This window comes from Schistocerca serialis, chromosome 10, assembly GCF_023864345.2.
Source record: "Schistocerca serialis cubense isolate TAMUIC-IGC-003099 chromosome 10, iqSchSeri2.2, whole genome shotgun sequence".
Taxonomy (NCBI): domain Eukaryota; kingdom Metazoa; phylum Arthropoda; class Insecta; order Orthoptera; family Acrididae; genus Schistocerca; species Schistocerca serialis.
In genome coordinates this window covers 73,871,475-73,890,250 of record NC_064647.1, presented here as the reverse complement: position 1 = coordinate 73,890,250, position 18,776 = coordinate 73,871,475, and positions in this window count along the sequence as shown.

The following is an 18,776-nucleotide window of genomic DNA, read 5'->3' as shown; positions in this document are numbered from 1 at the left end:
ATTTTCCTGAAGTCGCTAATTAAGGTTGATGTATCAACAGATGATAAATCTATACAAACTGACTCCCCCACCAGGGACATTGGAACACAAACTGAGCTCCCATCAGAGGCCAGAGCACCCTCCTCCCAATGCCGGGACAAGCTGCCGATTAAAAATCCACAACGGCAAGAGCATCCTGTGGTAGTGACAGACAATAACATGAAACCTGTCCAGGAAAGTACAATAACGAGTTCCACCGCCATTCCCGACACCAGAGATAGCCCGGTGGTTAGGTTGCCTCCCGTGGACCCGGTGAGGGTGTACCCAAACCTTGAGTACACTATGCAGCTAGCTAGACTGGAGCAGCCGACAACCCTGACCACTGCATTGCGTCACGTGGTCCGAGTAGGACATAAGTACGGACGAAGGGTAACCTTCTCGGTGATGGAGGCTGTGGACAGGATACAATTAAAGTCAGTGAACCTCCCCACTGACTTCGGAGCACTGCGAGACCTACTCATAAAAGTGTTTGACAGACGAGGAGAAAAATTTGACTTAAATGAAATTTATCAACAATCAGTGATGGCAAACGGACGACTGGCCTATGACTGGAACAAAACTTGGCCGCATGACCACATACATACCTATTTCCCATGACGACTAGAATAAAAATTGGACAACTAAACACTCACAACAGTCGACTGGTAATGCAGGAGCTCCGTAAGGAAGTGGTGGAGAAGAGACTAGATGTACTCTGTTTACAGGAGCCGTATTCTCTGGCTGGGAAAGTTGCGTTCACTGCCGCAACATGGCAAATTGTCAGTAGCGGGGACAGTCCCAGAGCGGCTACTGTGATAACAAACACTGCACTGCGCGCAACACCACTGTCACAGTACTCCAATAGTCACTGCAACGTCGTGGAAATACAATCTCCTTCTGGAATTATCATCTTCATCAATATGTACTTCCAGTATGGTGAAAGAATAGAACGACACCTAGATCATCTAGCGAGTGTGGCCACGGCGTTGCGGGGACGCAAAATTATTATAACTGCCGATATAAATGCCAAGTCCCCCCTATGGTACAGTGGCACAAGGGATGATAACGGTGCTAAGGCAGAGGAGACGATAATGGCTCTCCAACTGGTGGTGGCAAACAGACCAGGTAACCCCCCCACCTACGTGGCTGGAGGAGGACAGGGCACCGACATAGACGTGACGCTGGTCACGCCGAATGCACTAAACATGATACAAGAATGGAGAGTGGAAGACAATGCCACCACCAGTGATCACAATTTAATCACCTTCACTGTAGGAGGTGGAGAGTGCCGCTGGGCCATGGGGTGGGAGGTGCAAAGAAACTTCAGGAAGACGGATTGGGAGCGCCTAGCCAGAGAGTGCGATATTCCTCCATTACCGGAAGGAGACGCACGACAGGACTTCAATGTGGACGACAGAGCCGAGGAACTGGTACGAGCGGTAACAAGGGCGATTAAGGCGGCCGTACCAACCAGGAGGAGGGCCGTGGCGGCCACACCGGCACCATGGTCAGCCGAGCTGCAAGAACTGCGTCAGTCTGTTAGAAGACTGAGGAAGCACTACCAGCGCAGTGTCGTCTGGTGGGAGAAGCAAAGATGGCTACAGTTATATCGGGAGGCAAAGGACAACTTTCAACAAGAGTTACAAAAGACGAGAATAAACAGCTGGGAAAGTTTTGTAACTAATCAGCTGGCCCTCGATCCTTGGGGTGTACCTTACAGACTAGTAAGGGAGAAAATCCGCTCCCCAACAATGATATCAACGCTCAGGCACGGTGACGGAGTGACGGAATCTTGGCAGGAAACTGCTGAGGTCCTCCTTCGGTCGCTGCTGCCTGACGATGACAGGAATGATGATACTGAAGAGCAGCGTCAATTACGAAACGAAGACCTTTATAGGTACGTAAATGACGTAGCGGTCCTCCCCTTCTCAGTAGAGGAAGTTGCTGCTCTTATCAAGTCCTTAAAGAAAGGGAAAGCCCCCGGACCAGACGGCATTGTGGCGGAGGTAGTGCAGTTCTTGGCCCCACAACTAGTTGCCCCACTTACAGAACTTTATAATGAATGCCTTAGACAAGGCAGATTTCCAAAAACATGGAAAACTGCAGACGTGGTAATCATCAAAAAAGGCCCCGAGAAGGACCCTGCTGAGGCCAAATCCTACAGGCCCATCTGCCTGCTGGATGGCTTTGGCAAACTCCTCGAAAAGTTGTTAGCGAACAGACTGACGGCTCACCGCATGCTGCAGGGGATGAGCGACAGGCAATTCGGTTTTAGGCCGGGGCGATCGGCATCTGATGCAATTGCCCTGGCGGCCGAGGTCTGCAGCTCAGCCCCGTGTAAGTATGTTGTTGGCATCATGGTGGATATCAGTGGCGCCTTCGACAACCTGTGGTGGCCTTCGCTCTTCTCCTGCCTTCGGGAGAAGGGATGTCCAGGGCTGCTATATGGGTGTTTCAGGAGCTATTGTGAAGATCGGGAGGTATGGCTATCATCCCCTAGCGGGAAAGTCCGGAAAACCATCACCAAGGGTTGCCCCCAGGGCTCCGTGTTGGGTCCCCTCTTCTGGGACATCCACATGGAGCCTCTTCTGGAAAGCCTGCAACGAAGCGAAGAAGTGCTAGAGGTGATAGCCTACGCTGACGACCTCCTCCTGCTGGTCGGCGGCCGAAGTCGCGAGGATATAGAACCCAAAATAGAGCGAGCACTAAACAAACTACAACTGTGGTGCCGCAACACCAAAATGACGATCTCACCAACCAAGTCGACGTACCTGCTACTTAAAGGACAACTAACGAGAAACCCGACTGTGAGAATTGACGGTACGCCCGTTTTACGAAGACGAGAAACGTGCTACCTAGGAATCATCCCGATGAAAGGTGGAACTTTGCAAGGCACATAGAAACCGTAACCCAGAAAGCCCTACAATTATTAAATAACCTGATTTCCATAGGACACAAGAGATTCCACCTTCCGCCTCATTTAATCAAACTGTACCACAATAGTATACTGACATCCATAGTGGGTTACGGGTCAGGAGTCTGGGCTCACAGGCTCACGAGGGTGGTGCCTGCCATGACGGTGAGGAGAGTGCAAAGGAACATGATATTAAGGTCCGTAGGAGCATACAGAACTTCTCCGGGTGGAGCACTGCTAATCATAATGGGGCTCTGCCCTTTAGATATTAAGATTAGGGAGCAGGCCGCTTGGTACTGGGCCAAAAAGGGTATCAACACAAAGGTAGAGGAAATTATGAGGGTAATAGTCAGGGAAAAGGGAGAGATAAGGGAAAGAGGGATAGATCTATGGCAGGAGATATGGGAGTCAGATGAAACCGGTAGAAGAACCTTTCAGTTCCTACCAGACGTCAAGGAAAGATTAAAAATGAAGTATTTTGAGCCAACTAGGGGTTTGTTCCACTTCCTCACTGGTCATGGCCCATATCCGACTTATCTAAGTCGGTTTGGGAAAAGGGCGACGCCTGCGTGCGACTGTGGTGCACCAGAGGGTACTCCTGACCATGTGGTCTACGAGTGCCCCCTTTTCGATGATGTAGCCAGGACACTAAGACGACAACTACCAAATACAAATACTTATGACCTTTTGAGACAAGAGGAGACTTTTCAAAGACTAAACATACTAGCCAAAGAGGTATCACAAAAAGTATTAAAAGCTTTCTTGAGAGACCTACAAGCCTAGCTAAATAAAAACATTGATAGCGACCATAGCTCCAGTCCCATACTGCCCGTTCGTGGATAGGTCGACTTCACAGTTGGAATCCGCCACGACCGGGACTAGGGGGACTGGGGTAATCCCGAAATAGGACAACGCACCGATTTTGACTTAGAATAGGAAGTAGATTTAGGCAATTAGAATAGGATAGTAAATTAGGAACCTGCAGCGATAAACTATCTTTGCCTGCCCTGTGCCAGGGGCACGCCCATAGGGATTAGCTCTATGGGCAAGGCTTCCAAAGTAGGTTTATAAATTACACTGGCACAATTGTAACGCTGCAGGCAGTTAGTACTAACCCTTTTTGTAGTAACTAAAAGTTAAGCTAACTTAGAATAAGAAGTAGTCTGCCTAGTACTAACCACATAACTGTCTGTAATTCAGTAAAATGTAAAAGCTGCCATTGTATAAAGTAGGAACACAGGACCCACTAATCATTAAGGTGGTGAGTCAATCATGTATAATTATTATTGTTGTTATAAATAAAGAATTTAAAAAAAAAAAAACTAGTTGTATCAAGTTTTGAACACCGCTCTTCCCGGCGGCCGTGTCTCAACGGCGGGAACTGTGCCGCCCCTCGTTAGACCCGCACGCGCCTTACATGTAGGACAGTGACGCCCTCAGTGCACGCCGGCGGACTCTATGAAACTAGTTGTATCAAGTTTTGAACACCGCTCTTCCCGGCGGCCGTGTCTCAACGGCGGGAATTGTGCCGCCCCTTGTTAGACCCGCACGCGCCTTACATGTAGGACAGTGACGCCCTCAGTGCACGCCGGGGACTCTATGAAACTAGTTGTATCAAGTTTTGAACACCGCTCTTCCCGGCGGCCGTGTCTCAACGGCGGGAACTGTGCCGCCCCTCGTTAGACCCGCACGCGCCTTACATGTAGGACACTGACGCCCTCAGTGCACGCCGGCGGACTCTATGAAACTAGTTGTATCAAGTTTTGAACACCGCTCTTCCCGGCGGCCGTGTCTCAACGGCGGGAACTGTGCCGCCCCTCGTTAGACCCGCACGCGCCTTACATGTAGGACAGTGACGCCCTCAGTGCACGCCGGCGGACTCTATGAAACTAGTTGCATCAAGTTTTGAACACCGCTCTTCCCGGCGGCCGTGTCTCAACGGCGGGAACTGTGCCGCCCCTCGTTAGACCCGCACGCGCCTTACATGTAGGACAGTGACGCCCTCAGTGCACGCCGGGGACTCTATGAAACTAGTTGTATCAAGTTTTGAACACCGCTCTTCCCGGCGGCCGTGTCTCAACGGCGGGAACTGTGCCGCCCCTCGTTAGACCCGCACGCGCCTTACATGTAGGACAGTGACGCCCTCAGTGCACGCCGGGGACTCTATGAAACTAGTTGTATCAAGTTTTGAACACCGCTCTTCCCGGCGGCCGTGTCTCAACGGCGGGAACTGTGCCGCCCCTCGTTAGACCCGCACGCGCCTTACATGTAGGACAGTGACGCCCTCAGTGCACGCCGGGGACTCTATGAAACTAGTTGTATCAAGTTTTGAACACCGCTCTTCCCGGCGGCCGTGTCTCAACGGCGGGAACTGTGCCGCCCCTCGTTAGACCCGCACGCGCCTTACATGTAGGACAGTGACGCCCTCAGTGCACGCCGGGGACTCTATGAAACTAGTTGTATCAAGTTTTGAACACCGCTCTTCCCGGCGGCCGTGTCTCAACGGCGGGAACTGTGCCGCCCCTCGTTAGACCCGCACGCGCCTTACATGTAGGACAGTGACGCCCTCAGTGCACGCCGGGGACTCTATGAAACTAGTTGCATCAAGTTTTGAACACCGCTCTTCCCGGCGGCCGTGTCTCAACGGCGGGAACTGTGCCGCCCCTCGTTAGACCCGCACGCGCCTTACATGTAGGACAGTGACGCCCTCAGTGCACGCCGGGGACTCTATGAAACTAGTTGTATCAAGTTTTGAACACCGCTCTTCCCGGCGGCCGTGTCTCAACGGCGGGAACTGTGCCGCCCCTCGTTAGACCCGCACGCGCCTTACATGTAGGACAGTGACGCCCTCAGTGCACGCCGGGGACTCTATGAAACTAGTTGTATCAAGTTTTGAACACCGCTCTTCCCGGCGGCCGTGTCTCAACGGCGGGAACTGCGGGAACTGCGACCCAACCCGATGCGAAAGCGAAGGGTGCGTGGCACAGGGGGAGCTGTGTCGAGGGACCGAACACCAGTCCCTTTCTGTTCGCAGGGCACAGACCAGCAGGTGCTCTGCATGCCGGCGACCTCGTTTGTCGGCGTGGGATCACGGCGCGAGTCGGCAAGGGTGCTTCGCCGCGCCCCTGGGTAACCGGGGCGTGTTCTGCCAAACCCAGGTGGTGTCTGGCGTGAGGTCAGTCGTTTGACGGCGCGTTTCGGGGCGGGCCCGCCCGCTGCCGGCGCGCCGTAGGGCACGGAAGCTCGCACTGGGGCGTATCGCTTTCCAGTCGGGTGTGCCGCGGCCGTCCTCACAGGGGAAGTGAAGCGTCTCACATAGCCTCTCCTTCCCAAGTGGCTCTTTCCGCCTTCCCGTGGTGCCAGATGTTAAGCTTGGCTTCTGCCTTGCGACAAAAGGGAGAGCTGCGACCCAACCCGATGCGAAAGCAAAGGGTGCGTGGCACAGGGGGAGCTGTGTCGAGGGACCGAACACCAGTCCCTTTCTGTTCGCAGGGCACAGACCAGCAGGTGCTCTGCATGCCGGCGACCTCGTTTGTCGGCGTGGGATCACGGCGCGAGTCGGCAAGGGTGCTTCGCCGCGCCCCTGGGTAACCGGGGCGTGTTCTGCCAAACCCAGGTGGTGGTGACATCGCCTGGGCCAGGTTAGATGGGCCCAGACCGCCGAACGACTGGGGGACCGACCCGCCACCTGAGTAGGAGTGGGTCCTTGGCCTTCAGGTGGAAACTCGGGCTAGTAGGCGGCGAAGGGCGAGGGGTGCATCCGCCTCTCCGGAGTGCGGGGTGCACTTGCCGAGGAGCGTCGTGTGAAATCGTCGACGACGGGGCCTTCGACGAGGACCAGTGCGCTGGCAACGGCGCGCTGAACCTGGCAGCTCTGATGTGCCCTTGACCTAGGGGCGAGGTTGGTGGGCGAGCTGCAGAAGTCCCCCCCCATGCCAGAGGAGCCGGTCCGGGGCAAGAGACGGGCTCCCAACTTTTCACTCGTCTAACTAATCATGGCTGACCAAGAGGCGAGTGATCTTTGTGCGACTTCGAGGGCGAGTGTGTCTACTGTCCCTACCTCGCAGGAGGAAGGGGGACGCGAAGATGAGAGTGTTTATGACAGACATTGTCGAATCAACCAAATATTAGACTCTAGTGTCAAAAACGGCAAAATAAGCCAGGCTGCGGTCCTGGCAATAAAGAACGAGCTCGCTTCCTGGGCTATTGCAAACGCGAAGCTCGAGGGGCGTCTCGAGGAACTGGAAAAAGAAAACGCTAGATTGAGACAGCAACCTGTCAAGACATGGGCCGGAGTGGTGGCGCAAGCCGCTACAAAAGCCCAAACAACGAAGGAAACAATCGCAAAAATTTCTAAAAAACCAGACACGGCAGTCTTTTTGAGACCCCTGCCTGGTCAGACTATTAAAAAGGTTCAGGAAATTTTTACTACAACTATTGACCCGGCTAGAGATAAAATAAAAATCAATAAAGTAAAGGCCACAAAAAATGTAGTCGTGGTAGATCTTGCCACAGAGGAGGACAGGGACAAAATATTAAAGAATACCAAACTAAACAAGGCCATAAAATGTGAACCTCCCAGGAAAAGAAATCCTCTGGTGATACTGTACGACGTACCTGTGGCCTTAACTGAAAGTGACATCTACGAAACTATGTACAATCAAAATTTTGACGACACAGAATGGGAAACTTTTAAAAATGAGTTCAAGCTGCGCTTTAAAACGGGACCTCGGGAACGGGATGTTGTCCATCACGTCGCCGAGGTCTCTGGCAAGATGTGGCGAAAACTTACTGCTATGGGGAAAATATATATAGGATTTCACGCCATCAATGTTAGAGATTACCTAGTAGTCCCTAGATGCCACAACTGTGGCGATCTGGACCACGTCCACAAGCATTGTGATAGGAAGCCGGCCTGCTCCAGGTGCGGGGCTGAGGACCACACCAGAAAAAACTGCAGTAAAAGCGCAACCTGCATTCCATGTACCAAGAGAGGAAAGAAACCGTGCAACACTACTGGGAGAAACTGCCCAACGTATAGGATGCTAGAACAGAGACTAATCTCTCGAATCGATTATGGCTGAGGCCGTAAGTGAACTCAGGAAGCCAAAAAGGAAATCCCCCAGCAAGAGGCTGAGGGACGCTCTGAGGGCAAACAAATTCAAAGCATTTATACAAAAAATTACACAACCACGATCTTTGGTGACAATAATGAAAGATGTTTGCATACAGACGGACCCGTGTGAAGAAGACGTTCCCTCTCCTCCCTGCTGGGGACCTGGGTCGAAACAAGAGCATACCCGACCACACCGGCATCCTATACTTGGGAGTTCACAATCACAACCACACAGTAAAGAAATAATATCCACCAAACATGTCCAGCACAATGAAATAAGCAGCTCAATTCCATCTTCCGACACACCATCTCGGGGTGCAATGGGAATTGATCCCCAGAGAATTTACCCCAACCTGGAGCACGCATTACAGTTATCAAGACTAGAGGAGCCGGCAATCCTCACAATAGCATTGAGACATGTGGTACGTGTCGGCCACGAGTATGGAAGAGATGTCACCTTTCCAGTAATGGAGGCTGTTGACAGAATTCAGCTCAAGACAATGAATCTCCCCACCGACTTCGGAGCCCTGCGAGATCTAGTTAAAAAGGTCTTCGAAAGAAGAAACGAAAAATTCGACATGGATGATCTATATTATCAATCAGTGATAACCAATGGCAGAGTAGCCCACGACTGGACAAAATTATGGCCAGAATCACACATCCATACATACTTCCCACGTGAGCCAACTAAATGTAGGGCAGATAAACACCCATAACAGCAAACTGGTCCTGCAGGAACTCCGGAGGGTGGTGGAAGAGAGGAGTCTAGATGTACTCTGCTTACAGGAACCGTACTCCCAAGCGGGGCGGATCCCATTCATGGCTGCCAACTGGCAAATTATACATTCTAACGTAGAGCCAAAGGCTGCAATTATAATTATCAACAAATCATTTAGAGCTACAGTCCTTGCACAATTCTCTGGCGAACACTGCAATGTCGTGGAACTTCAAACACCCGCGGGAGTGATCTACATCTGTAATATATACTTCCAATATGGAAGAGGAATAGAGGAATTTCTAGAAATACTTACACAAGTCACCACGGCATTGCAGGGACGAAGATTGATTGTGACGGCGGACATAAATGCAAAGTCCCCCCTATGGTTCAGTGGCACGCACGATGATCGGGGCCTAAAAGCCGAGGAAACAATCATGGCATTACAACTGGTGGTTGCCAACCAACAAGGGAACCCCCCCACGTATACTGGTGGAGGGGGAGAAGGTACAAATATTGACATTACTCTAATAACACCAAACCTGGCCACAAAGGTCGACAAATGGAAAGTGTGGGACAAAGCAACCACCAGTGATCATAATTTAATAACATTCACCATTGGGGAAAGGGAGTGCCACTGGGACATGGGGTGGGAGCTGCAGCTTAATTACAACAAGGCTAACTGGGACCGTCTCGCGGAGGAGTGCAACATTCCGACATTACTGGAGGGTGACGGAAACGTGGAAGAATGCGCCGAAGGACTGGTGCAGGCGATCACCACAGCGGTGCGGGCAGCCGTACCAACCAGGAGGAGAGCCGTAGCGGCCACCCCCACACCATGGTCGGTCGAACTGGGACAGATGCGCCAGGCTGTGAGGAGGGCAAGGAGGTACTACCAGCGGAGTGTCGTCTGGAGGGAAAAACAAAGATGGCTTCAGATCTATCGTGAAAGTAAAGAACAATTCCAACAGGAGTTAAGGGCAGTCAGACTCAGAAGCTGGGAAAGTTATGTAAAAAGCCAACTGGCTATAGACCCATGGGGAGTCCCATATAAATTAGTACGCGAAAAGATAAGATCACCAATGGTGCTATCCACCGTCAGGGACGGGGACCGGATGACGGGCACTTGGCAGGAAACTGCTGAGGCCCTCCTCCGGGTTCTGTTGCCTGACGATGTGGAGGAAAATGAGACTGAAGAACAAAAAAGGATAAGGAGAGAAAATCAAAGGGACTATAACAATAACATCAGAGTCTACCCCTTCTCTGAGGAGGAGGTCGCTGCCCAGATCAAGGCCCTCAAAAGAGGGAAAGCTCCTGGCCCGGACGGCATTACTGCGGAAGTGGTGCAATTCCTTGCCCCCCAGCTCGTAGCTCCTCTCACTAAGTTGTATAACGAGTGCTTGAAACTCGGGAAATTCCCAGAAATATGGAAAAAAGCCAATGTAATTATCATTAAAAAGAGTCCAGACAAAGATCCCACAGAAATTAAATCTTATAGACCTATCTGCTTGCTGGACGTACTGGGCAAACTTTTTGAGAGGCTACTAGCGAACAGACTGACAGCACACCGCATGCTGTGCGGGATGAGTGACAGACAATTCGGCTTTCGGTCTGGGTGTTCTGCGTCTGACGCAATCGCCCTGGCCGCCGAGGTCTGTGGCTCCACCCCGCACAAGTATGTCGTCGGCATCATGGTAGACATCAGTGGCGCCTTCGACAACCTGTGGTGGCCCTCACTCTTTTCCTGCTTGCGGGAGAAGAACTGTCCAGGGCCGCTATATGGGTGTCTGAGGAGCTATTGTGCAGACAGGGAGGTCTGGCTATCGGCCCCTAGCGGCATAGTCAGGAAGATTGTCACCAAAGGATGTCCTCAGGGCTCTGTCCTGGGACCTCTCTTTTGGGACATTAACATGGAGCCTTTACTTGAAGATCTCAAGAGCTGTGACGATGTGCTAGAGGTCATAGCATACGCTGACGACCTCCTCCTGCTGGTCGGCGGCCGAAGCCGCGAGGAACTAGAGCCGAAAGTGGAAAGAGCCCTAACTGTTCTTACATCATGGTGCCACAGAAGCAAAATGACGATAGCACCCAATAAGTCTACATACCTACTTCTCAAAGGCCAATTGGTCAGGAACCCGACGGTTAGAATTAATGGTATACCAGTTCTTCGGCGCCGCGAGGCCCGATACCTGGGTGTAATCATCGATGAGAGGTGGAGCTTCGCATCACATATTGACACCGTATCACAAAAATCATTGGTTCTATTAAACAATCTTATTGGAATTGGTCACAAGCGGTTTCACCTCCCACCAAATTTAATTAAGTTATATCATAATAGCATCCTGACCTCAATAATAGGATACGGATCAGGAGTCTGGGCACACAGACTCACGAGGGTCATGCCTGCCATGGCAGTAAGAAGAGTGCAGCGGAATATGCTTCTGCGTTCAGCAGGGGCCTATAGGACAACACCGGGGGGAGCACTGTTAGTGTTAATGGGAATCTGTCCATTAGATATAAAAATACGTGAACAGGCTGCCTGGTACTGGGTACAAAAGGAGAACAGGGACAAAATCAGGGAAGTACTTGGGGTTTATGCGGGGGATAAGTACACCATTAAAAAGAGAGGGTTAGAACTATGGCAAGATCAGTGGAATAATGAAGATACAGGTCGAAGAACCTATGAGCTGCTACCGGACATAGAAGAAAGAATAAAACTCACATTTTTTACGCCAACGAGAGGAATGCTGCACTTTCTTACTGGACATGGACCATATCCAACATACCTATGTAGGTTTGGGAAGCAGGCTACACCAGCGTGTGACTGTGGTGCAGTGCAGGGCACCCCAGAACATGTGGTGTATGAGTGCCACCTCTTCGATGATGTAGCCCAAGAGCTGAGACAACAGCTACCAAATAACGACACGTACCACTTGTTAAGGCGTGAAATCACCTTTGACATCTTAAATAAACTTACAGATGAAATATCCAAAAAGATACTTAAGAACTTTTTAAGGGACAACCACCACCATTAAAGACAAAACTCACACCGACGTTGACTAGTGCACCCTTACTGTACCGCCGGGCAGGGACTGGCCAGCCGCTTCACGGCTGGAATCCGCCTTGTCCTGGACTAGGAGGGAGGGGTGTACATAAATACCGGACTATGACGCACACCGATTTTGACACTTAGTTAAATTAATTTAGAAGTAGAAGATAGGATAACACCTTAATATACTCTGCAGCGACACCAAGTCAAGAGCCAGCCCAGTGCCAGGGGCACGCCCACTGGGATTAGCTCAGTGGGCCTGGCTAACAACTAGTAGGTTTATAGTAGCTCTGGCACAACTTGTAACGCTGCAGGTAGCATGTAGTTCCCCGTAGATTAATGCTTAGAGCCCTATAGCGGTAAAAAATTAGAGTAAATAATAGAAATAATAATAATAATAATATTACCTGAAGTGTAGAATAACATAGCTGCATCTAATTTGTTTGATACTAGGACCCACTAATGTAGTTAGGTAGTGGGTTATCATGTATAATGTAATGTATTGAATAAAGAATTTTTTTTTTTTTTAAAAAAAAAAAAAATAAAAAAATAAAAAAAACCCAGGTGGTGGTGACATCGCCTGGGCCAGGTTAGATGGGCCCAGACCGCCGAACGACTGGGGGACCGACCCACCACCTGAGTAGGAGTGGGTCCTCGGCCCTCGGGTGGAAACTCGGGCTAGTAGGCGGCGAAGGGCGAGGGGTGCATCCGCCTCTCCGGAGTGCGGGGTGCACTTGCCGAGGAGCGTCGGGTGAAATCGTCGACGACGAGGCCTTCGATGGGGACCAGTGCGCTGGCAACGGCGCGTTGAACCCTGCAGCTCTGGAGTGCCCTTGACCTAGGGGCGAGGTCGGTGGGCGAGCTGCAATAGTCCCCCCCCATGCCAGAGGAGCCGGTCCGGGGCAAGAGACGGGCTCCCACCTTTTTATCACTCGTCTACAAACATGGCAGATCCTGAGACGAGTGACTCTAGTGCGATCTCGAGGGCGTCGATGGCGACTGTTCCTGCCTCACAGGAGGAAGTGGAACAGAACGAGCAAAGCACACTCGAAAGACACACCAAAATAAGTCAAATCCTTGACTCGAGTGTGAAAAATGGAAAAATAAGCCAGGCTGCAGTCCTGGCAATCAAAAATGAGCTCGCCGCTTGGGCTATTGCTAGTGCTAAGCTCGAGGGGCGACTGGAAGAACTTGAAAAAGAAAATAATAGACTCAGGCAGCAGCCAACTAAAACCTGGGCTGCAGTGGCTGCACAAGCAGTCACAAAACCCCAGACCACGAAAGAGACAATAGCCAAGGTTACTAAAAGGCCGGATACGGCGGTCTTCTTAAGACCCCTGCCCGGGCAAACAATCAAAAAGGTACAAGAAATTTTCACTACCACAATTGATCCTGCTAAAGATAAAATTAAGATCAATAAAGTCAAAGCAACAAAGAATGTGGTTGTAGTTGATGTAGCAACTGAGGAAGACAGGGATAAGATCTTAAAGCATGTGAAACTGAACAATGCAGTTAAATGTGAGCCACCAAAGAAACGCAACCCGCTGGTGATCCTTTATGACATACCTGTAGCATTAACAGAGTCAGACATCTACGAGACGCTTTATAATCAAAACTTTGATGATTTGGAATGGGAAAGCTTTAGAAATGACTTTAAATTGAGATTTAAAACAGGGCCCCGGGAGCGTGATGTCGTACATCACGTTGCCGAAGTCTCAGGAAAGATGTGGCGAAGAATCACCACTATGGGGAGAGTATATATAGGTTTTCATGCAATTAACGTGCGAGATTACCTAGTGGTCCCAAGATGCCACAACTGTGGCGACCTGGATCACGTACATAAGCATTGTGAGAGGAGGCCGGCTTGCTCCAAGTGCGGGTCAGAAGATCACTCAAGGAAAAATTGCAGCAAAACTGGAATCTGCATACCTTGTACTAAAAGAGGCAAAAAGTCATGCAACACTACCGGCAGAAATTGCCCTACCTACAGGATGCTTGAGCAGAGACTCATAGCAAGAATCGATTATGGCTGAGTCCCCCAATGGGAACAGGAAGCCCAAAAGAAAGTCTCCCAGCAAGAGGTTGAGGGATGCTTTAAGGGCCAATAAATTCAAAGAATTTATACAGAAAATCACGAGGCCACAACACCTGGCAGTCACAATGAAAGATGTCGGTATTCAGACGGATCCTTGTGATCAGGAAGAAGCACCCTCCCCTCTGAAACGGGGACAAAGGTCGCAAAAAGATCAAGTACGACCACTCGGGCATCCTGTGGTAGGGAGATTGTTAGAGACAGACGATTTTAATACCAAAAGTCATGAAGATCAAGTACAAGTTAATAAAATAAGCAGCACCAGTGTACCCACAAATATAGGCACACCAATAAGCCCATCCATAGTACGAGGACCAGGAATAGATCCAGTCAGGATTTATCCCAATCTGGAGCATGCCTTACAGCTGTCTAGACTTGAAGAGACGGCCACCCTCACAACAGCCCTGAGGCATGTGGTGCGTGTCGGCCATGAATACGGCAGAGACATTACCTTCCCAGTGATGGAGGCTGTAGACAGAATACAGCCGCCGTGTCTCAACGGCGGGAATTGTGCCGCCCCTCATTAGACCCGCACGCGCCTTACATGTAGGACAGTGACGCCCTCAGTGCACGCCGGCGGACTCTATGAAACTAGTTGTATCAAGTTTTGAACACCGCTCTTCCCGGCGGCCGTGTCTCAACGGCGGGAACTGTGCCGCCCCTCGTTACACCCGCACGCGCCTTACATGTAGGACAGTGACGCCCTCAGTGCACGCCGGCGGACTCTATGAAACTAGTTGTATCAAGTTTTGAACACCGCTCTTCCCGGCGGCCGTGTCTCAACGGCGGGAACTGTGCCGCCCCTCGTTAGACCCGCACGCGCCTTACATGTAGGACAGTGACGCCCTCAGTGCACGCCGGGGACTCTATGAAACTAGTTGTATCAAGTTTTGAACACCGCTCTTCCCGGCGGCCGTGTCTCAACGGCGGGAACTGTGCCGCCCCTCGTTAGACCCGCACGCGCCTTACATGTAGGACAGTGACGCCCTCAGTGCACGCCGGGGACTCTATGAAACTAGTTGTATCAAGTTTTGAACACCGCTCTTCCCGGCGGCCGTGTCTCAACGGCGGGAACTGTGCCGCCCCTCGTTAGACCCGCACGCGCCTTACATGTAGGACAGTGACGCCCTCAGTGCACGCCGGGGACTCTATGAAACTAGTTGTATCAAGTTTTGAACACCGCTCTTCCCGGCGGCCGTGTCTCAACGGCGGGAACTGTGCCGCCCCTCGTTAGACCCGCACGCGCCTTACATGTAGGACAGTGACCCCCTCAGTGCACGCCGGGGACTCTATGAAACTAGTTGTATCAAGTTTTGAACACCGCTCTTCCCGGCGGCCGTGTCTCAACGGCGGGAACTGTGCCGCCCCTCGTTAGACCCGCACGCGCCTTACATGTAGGACAGTGACGCCCTCAGTGCACGCCGGGGACTCTATGAAACTAGTTGTATCAAGTTTTGAACACCGCTCTTCCCGGCGGCCGTGTCTCAACGGCGGGAACTGTGCCGCCCCTCGTTAGACCCGCACGCGCCTTACATGTAGGACAGTGACGCCCTCAGTGCACGCCGGGGACTCTATGAAACTAGTTGTATCAAGTTTTGAACACCGCTCTTCCCGGCGGCCGTGTCTCAACGGCGGGAACTGTGCCGCCCCTCGTTAGACCCGCACGCGCCTTACATGTAGGACAGTGACGCCCTCAGTGCACGCCGGGGACTCTATGAAACTAGTTGTATCAAGTTTTGAACACCGCTCTTCCCGGCGGCCGTGTCTCAACGGCGGGAACTGTGCCGCCCCTCGTTAGACCCGCACGCGCCTTACATGTAGGACAGTGACGCCCTCAGTGCACGCCGGGGACTCTATGAAACTAGTTGTATCAAGTTTTGAACACCGCTCTTCCCGGCGGCCGTGTCTCAACGGCGGGAACTGTGCCGCCCCTCGTTAGACCCGCACGCGCCTTACATGTAGGACAGTGACGCCCTCAGTGCACGCCGGGGACTCTATGAAACTAGTTGTATCAAGTTTTGAACACCGCTCTTCCCGGCGGCCGTGTCTCAACGGCGGGAACTGTGCCGCCCCTCGTTAGACCCGCACGCGCCTTACATGTAGGACAGTGACGCCCTCAGTGCACGCCGGGGACTCTATGAAACTAGTTGTATCAAGTTTTGAACACCGCTCTTCCCGGCGGCCGTGTCTCAACGGCGGGAACTGTGCCGCCCCTCGTTAGACCCGCACGCGCCTTACATGTAGGACAGTGACGCCCTCAGTGCACGCCGGGGACTCTATGAAACTAGTTGTATCAAGTTTTGAACACCGCTCTTCCCGGCGGCCGTGTCTCAACGGCGGGAACTGTGCCGCCCCTCGTTAGACCCGCACGCGCCTTACATGTAGGACAGTGACGCCCTCAGTGCACGCCGGGGACTCTATGAAACTAGTTGTATCAAGTTTTGAACACCGCTCTTCCCGGCGGCCGTGTCTCAACGGCGGAACTGTGGCGCCCCTCGTTAGACCCGCACGCGCCTTACATGTCGGACAGTGACGCCCTCAGTGCACGCCGGGGACTCTATGAAACTAGTTGTATCAAGTTTTGAACACCGCTCTTCCCGGCGGCCGTGTCTCAACGGCGGGAACTGTGCCGCCCCTCGTTAGACCCGCACGCGCCTTACATGTAGGACAGTGACGCCCTCAGTGCACGCCGGGGACTCTATGAAACTAGTTGTATCAAGTTTTGAACACCGCTCTTCCCGGCGGCCGTGTCTCAACGGCGGGAACTGTGCCGCCCCTCGTTAGACCCGCACGCGCCTTACATGTAGGACAGTGACGCCCTCAGTGCACGCTGGGGACTCTATGAAACTAGTTGTATCAAGTTTTGAACACCGCTCTTCCCGGCGGCCGTGTCTCAACGGCGGGAACTGTGCCGCCCCTCGTTAGACCCGCACGCGCCTTACATGTAGGACAGTGACGCCCTCAGTGCACGCCGGGGACTCTATGAAACTAGTTGTATCAAGTTTTGAACACCGCTCTTCCCGGCGGCCGTGTCTCAACGGCGGGAACTGTGCCGCCCCTCGTTAGACCCGCACGCGCCTTACATGTAGGACAGTGACGCCCTCAGTGCACGCCGGGGACTCTATGAAACTAGTTGTATCAAGTTTTGAACACCGCTCTTCCCGGCGGCCGTGTCTCAACGGCGGGAACTGTGCCGCCCCTCGTTAGACCCGCACGCGCCTTACATGTAGGACAGTGACGCCCTCAGTGCACGCCGGGGACTCTATGAAACTAGTTGTATCAAGTTTTGAACACCGCTCTTCCCGGCGGCCGTGTCTCAACGGCGGGAACTGTGCCGCCCCTCGTTAGACCCGCACGCGCCTTACATGTAGGACAGTGACGCCCTCAGTGCACGCCGGGGACTCTATGAAACTAGTTGTATCAAGTTTTGAACACCGCTCTTCCCGGCGGCCGTGTCTCAACGGCGGGAACTGTGCCGCCCCTCGTTAGACCCGCACGCGCCTTACATGTAGGACAGTGACGCCCTCAGTGCACGCCGGGGACTCTATGAAACTAGTTGTATCAAGTTTTGAACACCGCTCTTCCCGGCGGCCGTGTCTCAACGGCGGGAACTGTGCCGCCCCTCGTTAGACCCGCACGCGCCTTACATGTAGGACAGTGACGCCCTCAGTGCACGCCGGGGACTCTATGAAACTAGTTGTATCAAGTTTTGAACACCGCTCTTCCCGGCGGCCGTGTCTCAACGGCGGGAACTGTGCCGCCCCTCGTTAGACCCGCACGCGCCTTACATGTAGGACAGTGACGCCCTCAGTGCACGCCGGGGACTCTATGAAACTAGTTGTATCAAGTTTTGAACACCGCTCTTCCCGGCGGCCGTGTCTCAACGGCGGGAACTGTGCCGCCCCTCGTTAGACCCGCACGCGCCTTACATGTAGGACAGTGACGCCCTCAGTGCACGCCGGGGACTCTATGAAACTAGTTGTATCAAGTTTTGAACACCGCTCTTCCCGGCGGCCGTGTCTCAACGGCGGGAACTGTGCCGCCCCTCGTTAGACCCGCACGCGCCTTACATGTAGGACAGTGACGCCCTCAGTGCACGCCGGGGACTCTATGAAACTAGTTGTATCAAGTTTTGAACACCGCTCTTCCCGGCGGCCGTGTCTCAACGGCGGGAACTGTGCCGCCCCTCGTTAGACCCGCACGCGCCTTACATGTAGGACAGTGACGCCCTCAGTGCACGCCGGGGACTCTATGAAACTAGTTGTATCAAGTTTTGAACACCGCTCTTCCCGGCGGCCGTGTCTCAACGGCGGGAACTGTGCCGCCCCTCGTTAGACCCGCACGCGCCTTACATGTAGGACAGTGACGCCCTCAGTGCACGCCGGGGACTCTATGAAACTAGTTGTATCAAGTTTTGAACACCGCTCTTCCCGGCGGCCGTGTCTCAACGGCGGGAACTGTGCCGCCCCTCGTTAGACCCGCACGCGCCTTACATGTAGGACAGTGACGCCCTCAGTGCACGCCGGGGACTCTATGAAACTAGTTGTATCAAGTTTTGAACACCGCTCTTCCCGGCGGCCGTGTCTCAACGGCGGGAACTGTGCCGCCCCTCGTTAGACCCGCACGCGCCTTACATGTAGGACAGTGACGCCCTCAGTGCACGCTGGGGACTCTATGAAACTAGTTGTATCAAGTTTTGAACACCGCTCTTCCCGGCGGCCGTGTCTCAACGGCGGGAACTGTGCCGCCCCTCGTTAGACCCGCACGCGCCTTACATGTAGGACAGTGACGCCCTCAGTGCACGCCGGGGACTCTATGAAACTAGTTGTATCAAGTTTTGAACACCGCTCTGCCCGGCGGCCGTGTCTCAAC